General features: G+C 37.8%; 1 pseudogene; it reads left to right on the plus strand.

Moving 5' to 3' along the window:
• Positions 1-2,445: 2,445 nt before the first annotated feature.
• LOC118991566 (high mobility group protein B3-like) lies at positions 2,446-3,033 on the plus strand (annotated as a pseudogene).
• Positions 3,034-10,718: the final 7,685 nt, after the last annotated feature.

Consider the following 10,718-nt stretch of genomic DNA (forward strand, 5'->3'; position numbering starts at 1 on the left):
CTGCATCCTGTTTCATGTCAACATCACAATTTAAACAGTACTCAGGGAGCCTTTGAATGTTGCCTGAAGGTTGTTGAAAACTGTTCTGTGATTCAGCTACATCTTCTGATCTTCCTTGTGTTATGTATTATATGAATTGTCTGGCTGGTAGCATTATAGGCTAGCACCAGCCCCTTTAGGACCTCTTAATCCCACTCCTAAAACCATATGGATGATGTCACCAACAGACTGAATACACAGTTATTAAATGTATTACTTTAACAGTGTTTTCTCAAATTAATTTGATTAAGCATTACAGGACTTCTCTTTGACTTCTGAGCCACAGTTGAAATGTTGGTGGTAATGTGCTCACTTCTTTCAGAGAGGAAAATTGATGTTCTTACTATTTATTTTTAGTGACGTTTTAGGTTTATGCTTATAAAGAGCGAAACAAAATGGCAGGCTGAGTTCAGAATGTTCTTCGGTGTGACTCAGAGCTTAGATCAGGCTAATCACTTACCCCTTTTGAAATATTGCTAAAAACACTGGAATCCAGGGAGGTATCTTCCAAGGAGCAATTTAGCTGCCCAAAGTGAATAAATGCACTCATGTGGATCTAGTTATTATGAATACTTGAGATCTCTACTTTTTATAGTTCTTTCTTCTGTCTTAGCCCTGCTTCTGACACAGGGCTCTGGGTCAGAAGTACAAGTAAAGTAGTACAAGAAGCAGATAACAAAGCAGCATGCAGGTAGACAACTTGAATTGGTTACGAGTATGAGCTTTTAGCTACACAAATCTCAGAGTCCTCTGGGGCTCTGAGTTTTTCCATGCTCATATGCTACACAAGAACTAAGCAGTTAATGTGCTAAGCACTTTAGCTACATTATTTCACCTGATTTTTCAGGAAATAAACATTAAGGCCTCACTCACATTTATAGATTATGAAATAAAAGCTTAGAGTAGGATGACTTAAAATGAGGTCCATGAATTGTTAACTGCCTTCCATGAAGTTAGAACAGAAATTGAGAATTAGCATCCAGGAATGTCTGTGACAATTTGACATTTCAACATAAGATTTTTCTGTTGTATTTTGCCATAGTACTTGTCTACCATATATTGGAAGTGATAAGAATGAAAGAAAGGAAGGGAGAGAGAGAGGAAGGGAGAAAAAGAGAAAATTGGTCCTTCACCATAAATAGGTAAGAGATGCAGGCTTAAGAAATTTAATGATTAGTTCAGTCTGCACATAAGATAAGGGTCAGAACCAAGATTCACACACCACCCTGACTTCAAAGCCTTTACTCTTTAGCATGACAGTCTCCTATCTTCCAATTTGACAATGATGATGAGTCAAGGAAGAAACAATCAGCAATCTGATGACAATTTGTCATTACCCCTAGGAGACTCAGGAACTCAAACTTCAGATTTTGGGGAATTGAAGTAAGAAGAAAAGATTTTATGCTAAAGCCAAGGTTCTTACTCTTGTGTAGTCACCCTACCATCATTTTTTAACCATAGTTATCATAATTATTACTAATTGAGAGATAAGAACCGAGAAGTGTTCCATGTGCTTAATGTGAATTATCCTGTTATTTCCCGGATGGTTCAATGAGGCAGACATATATGGCTTTGCAGTATCAGAGTCAGGATGGCAAAGCAAATGTGCCTGATACCAAAGCCTATACTTTTCCCACCTATTCTACATGATGGATTCACAAGGATGTCTAAAACTGCACTAGAACTTATTTGTTAATACTGGGGACTTGGATCAGACTAACTGGGTTTGAATTTAGTTCTAGAGCTGTGTAGTCTTAGACACATATCTTAACCTCTCTGTGCTTAAATTATCATGTCTATAGAATGGGAAAAACAAGACTTGCCTCAAAAGCTTATTACAATATTATAATATTTTTACTGTATTAACACAATGGTTGGCACATAGTGTTCAGTAAATTATAGCTACTGCTAATATTATTAATATTAAAATCATGGATCAGTACCTTCTAGCTTAACACAAGAGTAAAACAAAAACATGGAGTATTATAATTTGTGTGTTTTGACTTTCTGTTAAAATTTAGTAAATTTTGCTTTTCGCAATAATGTGTGGCTTTAAGGAATTCCATCTAACATGTTAGCCAGACTGAAATTAACCTTATATGCCCTTCCTATTTTCCACAATCTTTAATTCAGTTTTCCTCACTCGATTAAATTGCTTCTCTTTTAAATGTTGAAATAAACAGACCTCAATAAATGTCAAGAAACCTTTACTCTTGGAAAAGGAAACATTAATTTTGTACTATTCATTAATCACCATTAATGTTTAGTTTATGATTGCCATTCTGAGAATGTAAGCTCTAAATACCAATGAGGAGGCGACTCTTGAGGCAGCTAGTATGCGGCTGGGAAGCTCTGGGCCTTGCATCCTGCTCTGAATTGCCCAGATTAACAAACAATACAGTCAGGATGGCTGACAGTGATCCCAAGAAGGCAATGGGCAAGATGTCTGCTTATGCCTTCTTTGTACAGACATGCAGAGAAGAACATAAGAAGAAAAACCCAGAGGTTCCTGTCAATTTTGCAGAATTTTTCAAGAAGTGCTTTGAGATTTGGAGGACAATGTCAGGGAAAGAGAAATCTAAATTTCATGAGACGACAAAAGAAGATAAAGTATGCGAGGATCTGGAAACGAAGGACTGGTTAAGGGAGGTAAAAAGAAGGACCTCAGTGCCCCCAAAAGGCCACTGTCTAGATTCTTCCTATTCTGTTCAGGATTCTGCTCCAAGATCCACAAACCCTGGCATCTCTATTGGAGATGTGGCAAAGAAGCTGGGCAAGATGTGGAATAACTTAAGTGAAAAGCAGCCTTACAACAATAAAGGTGCAAAGCTGAAGGAGAAGTATGAGAAGAATGTTGCTGATTGCAAGTCTAAAGGAAAGTTTGATGGCACAAAGAGTCCTGCTAAAGTTGCTCCTAAAAAGATGGAAGAGAAGAGGAGGAGGAGGAATAAAAAAACCCTATTTATCTGTCTCCTAGTGAATACCTTAGAATAGGGGAGTGAAGTAATTGAACAGCTCTTATTTGAGAGGTGTCCATTGCCCTCATTAGGATTACTTACACAATTGGATCATGACCATATGTAGTCTTTCACAGTGCTCTAGAAATTGTCAGTGGTTTACATGTAGTGGTTTTCATGGGTGTCTGGAACACCCTGAAACTGCATCAAAGTTGTACATATTTCCAAACATTTTTAAAAGAAAGGGCTATCATATTCTCCTCACTGTGCACTTTGCTGTTGGTGAGACAAGGCATTTAAAGATGTTCCTGGCATTTTCTGTTTTTAATTGGTAAGGTGGTATTAACTATAGGGTTATTGGCTAGAAATCCTGAATTATCAACTGTGCATATCTATTGTGAAAAGAACAAAATAACTGAGAAAGCTCTTGATGCTCTTTGCTTGGTTTTGAGGCTGTTGGGAAGATACCTTTCGGAGGGGCCATAGCTCAGGATGTGCACTGTGAGGCTGGACCTGTGGACACTGTAGTGGGCACCAATTTAGCTTCAGGTTGTCTTAGCAGTCTGCCATTCTTAGCTGTGGAAAAAGGTGGTCAGGTGACATGAGAAGTGTTTGGATCTCTTTTAGTTAAGTGCAGTAGTTTTAAGTTGTTTTTAAACAAACTGTGGAACTCTTCATCGTCGGCAAAGCCAAAAGTCACTGCATCAGTGAAAATTGAAGAACTTTTTGTATTAAAGAGAGTTTGAAACACTTTGTTGTTTTTTGTATGTTTAGAATGCTGAAATGTTTTTGAAGTTAAATAAACAGTATTACACTTAAAAAAATAAATAAAAACCAAAATACCATTGTGGAGAGCAGTGCCTAGTGCATAGTAGGTGCTCAATAAATATCTGTTAAATTAATGCATGCTGTTGGAGAACTCAGTCAAAGCAATTTACATTCCCTTGAATAATATTTCAGTCTGCCTTTAAAAAATGTATCATTAAAAAAATTAACCTTCGCTGTCTCTAAAAAAGCTGTATCACTGTGGAAGCTGGGGGTGGGGGAAGAGGATTAAACCACATTCTACATTTATTTGCATTAAGGAGAAAATGTGGCTTGAGCTCAGCTGTAGGTGTGTCCCTGGAGTGCAAGCTGGTTCACCAGGCCTGGGGGGCTTACTGGAGCCCACATCTATTACCATCTTGAGGGAGTGCTGGGTTGTGAGTTCAATGTGGGGCAGTGTCCAGCCTGAGTCATTGTTACATCGTAGTGAGTCAGACTGTCTGGCACTGGACCCATTAGTCAGATCCTAGGGCTGCACCGTCACTGCTGCATGGTGTGGCTAACCCCTGCAGCGCCGCAGTGATGTCTGTGTTTTGGGGTGGGGCTGGGGCAGGGTTTATGGTGTCTTTCTTCAGATGACACTTTGGGCTCCTTATCTCCTTACAGGATTCAGAAGAGTCTCAGCAGTGCCTTTCTCCCAGCTTTACTGACCTTTTGTGGATAATAAACTAAAGAGAGAAGTTGATGTTTGAGGAAATAAAATGTATTATTCTCTGACAAAATCTGACTACATTACTCCAGACAAGTCTGTGGACTTTAATTTCTTCACCTGTGCAATGAGAAATTTTGGACCATTGTTTCTAGCACTGGTCCAAAGTGCTAGACCCTATACCCCAAGAATCTGGTCTGGATAGGGCTTGGGAACTTATATTCTTAAAAACTCCCCATGTTATTTGGATGGGCAGCCAGGTTTGCCCATCATCAAACTACATGATTTCCAAGGGTCCTTCTAAACCTAAAACTCTATAAGTCATGATCTCTTTTCCAATCAAGTTTCTTTGGGCCAAAACCAAAAATTTATTAATTGTTTAGTATTAGATGAACTACAAAAAGGGAGATTCTTATTATTTAATCTTAGTAAAACTGAAAGGCATATGCCTTTTTAAAAAATCAAGTTCACCTGGGCAACTGCAAAATTGTTAACATTTACATTCCCATTTGTAAAGATGAAATTCTATCTTGAAATATTCCAGGCTGAATAGAAATACCATATCTGAGCCTATTGCTCTGTGGCCTTTCACCACTGGGCAGGTCCAGGGTCTCTGAAGAAAATAGGGCAGCTGGGTCAACAATATCTCAATGCAGCCATTTCATTCACAGTTACAACCAAAGTTCACTGTGAGCAGCACTTCCTGCCTTGTTCTAAGCCACAAACTGCATCAGGAAATAAAGTTTGTCAAATTTTATTTTCTTACTGAGCCCATTATCTATGACATCAGTGATAAGGCCGAAAGTGAGAAAACATAGCTCACCTCAAAAGTCTTTGGAAAAAGGCAGGAGGCCAGATGTTTCCTCTTTAAGTGACAAAGGGTGGCCTGGGAACAAAAGCTAGGAGGAACAATATTGAAGATCCACTTGGATTGCTTTCTTAGTGCCTGAGAAGATTACTAAGTTCAATGAGGGCATCACACCCTGGATCCCAGCACAGGGCATGGCACAAAACAGATGCTCAGTGTGTATTAAACAAACATGTGAATCAGACAGTTATGAAAATCTCAAGATCTTTTTCTATTGAGAGTTAACTCAGGAAAAACCCTATCAAATCATAAGTTCAAAAAGACAGAGAGTGTGTTTTACTCATCTTATAGCACTTGACAAAATTATCGGTAAATAGATTTGATGAAATGAGTTGGCCCAGAACTCTTCTAGTTGGAGAAAAAAGGGAGGCAACCAATGCAGTAGCTGGTCATAAAGGTTAAAAGAGTCTATACGCATATTACAAATCAGTATTTCTTGAACAGTCATTGACTGATCTATTGATGTCATGTGAGCAAACATAGCAACATCTTTAACTGGTAATAATATTTATTTCAGTGAAATAGCATTATTAAAAATAATGGATTTATGGACATTAATTTGGCAATTTTAGGATAAAACACTGAGTCACTCAAAATAGCAAAAATTTGAATTGTCCTAAATGTCTAACAATAAGGAACTTGTTAAATAGACTATGATGTGGTCCTGCAATTATGTTTTCAGTTAAAATCATGTTTTTAAAAATATTTATTGCCATGGAGAAATTTATGTATGTTAAATCAAAAAGATGTGGTAGCAGAAACTATTGGTTTCCTACCCATACCTATTTGCTATAGCCTTCCTAACCATCCCATCTTTTTTCTTCTTCCTAAGAGCACATTTTTTTGAGGTTACTATCTTTTTTCTGCATAGCTATGTGCTTTAGGGGAGGCAGGGGCCAAGCCTGACAAACAAAGCCATCCATGGTCACCATGAGTTTCCCTTACCAATGTTATTTCAGGCCAGTGAGATGGTTTGGGGTAGAAAGGCTTCTGGAAAAATTTTTCTCCATCTTGAAAGAAGACACAGGAAAGCAAGGTCCTGCTTCTATTAAATGTTGGTGAGTGGGCAGGTGATGTCTGCACTGTGGCAGCCACCATGCCGCAGGCCTGGAGCTGAGCTGCCTGCAGCAGAATGCAAAAAGATGGGAAGGCCACTGATGGTTGGTGCTTCTGATGTGCTAATCAGTCAGTCTTGCAGTCCTTGGCAGTAGGTCAGTGGCCAAAAGTGAATTCACCAAAGACTCCCATCCTAATCAGTTCCTCATATGGCCAGCTTTCTGAATTTACTCATTTATTTTAACTATTTAGATACAGCTGTCTGATTCCTCTTCTTAATAGCACTCTAAGAAATATTGAATTTGTCTCAGTCCCCATTCTTTGTTGCTATAACTTAAGACTGACTTTTGATGAATTGTTTTACTTGAGAAGTCATCTTGTCTCTGGATTTATGTGAGCCAATTATTTTTTATTGTTTAAGCCAAGTGAATACTGGGTCCAGAATTTTTGTGACTGGCAACTAAAAGCCTGCTAATACATGTAGGTTGAGTGGGTTAGAGGGAGAGAGAGAGAGAGAGAGAGAGAGAGGGAGAGAATATGATCTCTAATTTATTATTTCTGGGTTATAGGAATGGGAATATGGCTGATTTGTACATTTATTATGTTTAGTTTTGTACTTTCCTATATTTTCCAATTTTAAAAATAATGAACATTTATGCTGTTATGAATAAAGTAGAAAGTTATTTTTTAAAACTGGGTTAAGTTCTGTAAATGTTGTCAGTACTAATCTTAAAGGATTGTAAGATCATTGAGAATTAACATCCAGTTAAGTTCAGTAAAATGTTAGGTGGGCAGAGAAAAGTTCCCAAAGGAGAAACAGTTCAATTAATTCTGGAAGAGTGAGTATGTGTAGGATGAGTTGGAAGAAATGAGGGGCAGGACTTCTCCATCTGTTGTTTTTGAGTAGGTTGAGGAGGACTTGAGAAACATCATTAAGATTTTGTTTCTTCTTTGCTTTGTGCATTTAAAATGTAATTTTCATCAATCTGTTGCAGCAATCTTTGAAACAGGTATTACTATCTCCATTTGTAGAGGTAGGAAAGAAACTCAACAGCTCACACAATCAACAGATAATTGGAGCTGTGATACTAATGCAGGTCTGATGTAAAACACCACATGCCACCGGTCTCACTGGTGAGCTTCCTGGGAGTGAAAACTCATGGGACATTATTGCTGGGGAGATCAGACAAAGACCTATCATGACTGTAAGTGATCAAAATCCAAACCAAAGGACATAAGCAAAACTGGGAATGTATTGCCTTATGTGGCTAGTAAGTAATAAAGTGAAAATAGCATCAGGCTTGGCAGCCTATATAAGAGGTGCTGAAACATTCCTTCTTATAAAGGGAGGGAATGTCCTGAGCCTGCCAAATGGAGCCTAGGAAAAGGGCCTCCATGATACTGCTGCCCACCTCTTGTAGTCCCCAAACCTGGGTCCCAAAGGTGCAGCTTCTCAAAGTAAAAGGGTAAATAAGGTAAACTTTGTCCAAAAACCCATCAAAAATTTTGTGAAAATGTGCAACATGTTATTATTTGCTGTTTATATATCATTATTGTTTGCATATTACTGCTGTTTGTCCTTAAAATATCATGTTGCCTAAGCAATCAGGGCACAACTAGTTGTCCTCCAGAGTAAAGGGCACTGGCTAAAGGCTTACTTTTCAGTGTACGGCTTTAGTTAGCATTATGCTAAATGCCTGTTTTCCACCCTGGGTAGAATAGTTATATTTTAGAACTTACTGTTTATTCAATGACTGAAAGAAAGGGAATCATCTGTTTTCTTTTTTCTTCTAGATCTGGAGTAGGCAAATTTTTCTGCAAAGGATCAAATAGGAAATATTTTTGGCTTTACAAACCATGTGGTCTCTGTAGCAACCACTCAACTGTGGCTTTTCTCATAGTGCATGAGAAGCCACGGACAATATGTAAACAGATGAGCATGGCTGTGTTCCAATGAAATTTTATTTTCAAAAACGGGAAAGAAGTCAGGTTTGGTGTGCAGGCTTTGGTTTGCCAATCCTTGCCCTAGATCACTTTTTAAAAAATCTGCTAATTAAAAGCACCATTTAAAAAAACCTATGACAGAGCAGGAGAACTTAAGATTTTTAAAAAATGTGAGTATATTCCATTGTAGTGGTTTTTGATGGTTGCCAAAGGAATCATTCTGAAATAGGAATTATTGTTACCTGTTTGGTGCTTCTGTTCATTCCAGAAGAGGAATAACTTTATCAAAGCAAGCTTAAATATTTTAAGTTAATAAAACTATTTCAATAGAAAAGTAAATCAATGTTTTTAAATCTTGCATTTTAAATGTAATTTGATTAATAAAAGAGCTATGCAAACTGAACTGTGACTAGATGAAGGGATGATAAACCTAAGGAAACAGAAAATTATATTTTCCTTACTGTGGAGAGGAAACTTATGAAATAATAGAGTAGCCACTATTTTAAGTCTCTGGGAATTTCTGCCCAGTGACAGATATGGAATTCAAAAATTGGTTACAGATTGTATGACTAATTTTTTTGAGGGGGGTAGTGGTGATAATTTCCTTTTATACATTAAAAATAACTGGGTTAACAGCTGTGGCTGGTGTGGCTCAGTGGATTGAGTGCTGGCCTGCCGGTTTGATTCCCAGTTAGGGAATCATGTATAGGGTTGCCAGCCAGTCCCCAGTAGGGGGTGTGTGAGAGGCAACCAGTTGATCCATGTATCTATCCCACATCAATGTTTCCCTCTCTTTCTCTCTCCCTTCACTTATCTCTAAAAATAAATATACATCTGGGTTAACACAAAATTTTGACATTTAAAGATATAGAGCTTTAAATGTACATACCATGTTATTTATACTTAAAATAACTCAGTTTTGGTGATAGCTATTATCATTCTTTTATATGAAGGCAAAATATCTTCAAAATATATACGCTTAACTCATATGTGCATGCTAACCTTGGAAACCAGATGTGTTGGGCATTACGATCCACACTTTATCAGATGTAGCACAACATAGAGATTTGGAAGGTTGCCTGATTCTTTCCAAGTCCAGTGAAGCTATAACCAGAATCTAGATTTTCAGGCTCTGAGTCTGTATTCTTCTATTGTGTCATATTTATCTAGCTGCCCTCTTAGGCATGTAGACTTTTCCAATTCTCAATTGCTTTACAGATTTAAAAGACTGTGAATAAAAGAACAACCTATGTCATTTTCAGTTATGACTTAAACTAATTTTTGAATATCATAATGAAAAAATTGTATGTATTTTGGGCAGATCATTTGAAGATTTCTAAAAGGTCAGGTGATTCTCAGAAGTCAGAAGTGCTGGGATATACTTGAATAGTCCACAATGGATGGAATGTTTTGACCCAATAATGAAAATTTAGAGTGTTCAAAAAGGCTATGTACCAGTTAAATATTTTATTTTGTTATATTAATGATTCCTATAGACATTTTAAATTACTTTTATTTTTATTTTTTAAATATATTTTATTGATTATGCTATTATGGTTGTCCCATTTCCCCCCTTCACTCCTCTCCAACCTGCACACCCTCTCCCACCCACATTCTCCCCCTTTAGTTCATGTCCACGTGTCTTAAGTTCTTTAGCTTCTACATTTTCCATATTATTCTTGCCCCACCCCATCTATTTTCTACCTACCATCTATGCTACTTATTCTCAGTACCTTTTCCCTCTCTCCTCCTCCCACTCCCCTGTTGCTAACTCTCCATGTGACCTCCATTTCTACGTCTCTGCTCCTGATCTAGCCGTCTGCTTAGTTTGCTTTTGCTTTAGGTGTGGTTGTTAATAATTGTGAGTTTGCTGTCATTTTACTATACATGTTTTTTATCTTCTTTTTCTTAGATAAGTCCCTTTAACATTTCCTACAGTAAGGGCTCGGTGATGATGAACACCTTGAACTTGACCCTATCTGAGAAGCACTTTATCTGCCCTTCCATTCTAAATAAAAGCTTTGCTGGATAGGGCAATCTTGGATGTAGGGCCTTGCCTTTCATGACTTGGAATACTTCTTTCCAGCCCCTTCTTGCCTGTAAAATCTCTTTGGAGAAATCAGCTGTCAGTCTGATGGGAACTCCTTTGTACGTGACTGTCTCCTTATCTCTTGCTGCTTCTAGGATTCTCTCCTTCATTTTAATCTTGGCTAATGTAATGATGATGTGCCTTGGTGTGTTCCTTCTTGGGTCCAACTTCTTTGGGACTCTCTGAACTTCCTGGATTTCCTGGAAGTCTATTTCCTTTGCCAGACTGGGGAAGTTCTCTTTTATTATTTGTTCAAATAAGTTTTCCACTCGTGGATGTTTCCTTCCCCCT

This window comes from Sturnira hondurensis, unplaced genomic scaffold (genome assembly GCF_014824575.4).
Source record: "Sturnira hondurensis isolate 20B ecotype Veracruz unplaced genomic scaffold, ASM1482457v3 Scaffold0007607, whole genome shotgun sequence".
Lineage (NCBI taxonomy): Eukaryota > Metazoa > Chordata > Mammalia > Chiroptera > Phyllostomidae > Sturnira > Sturnira hondurensis.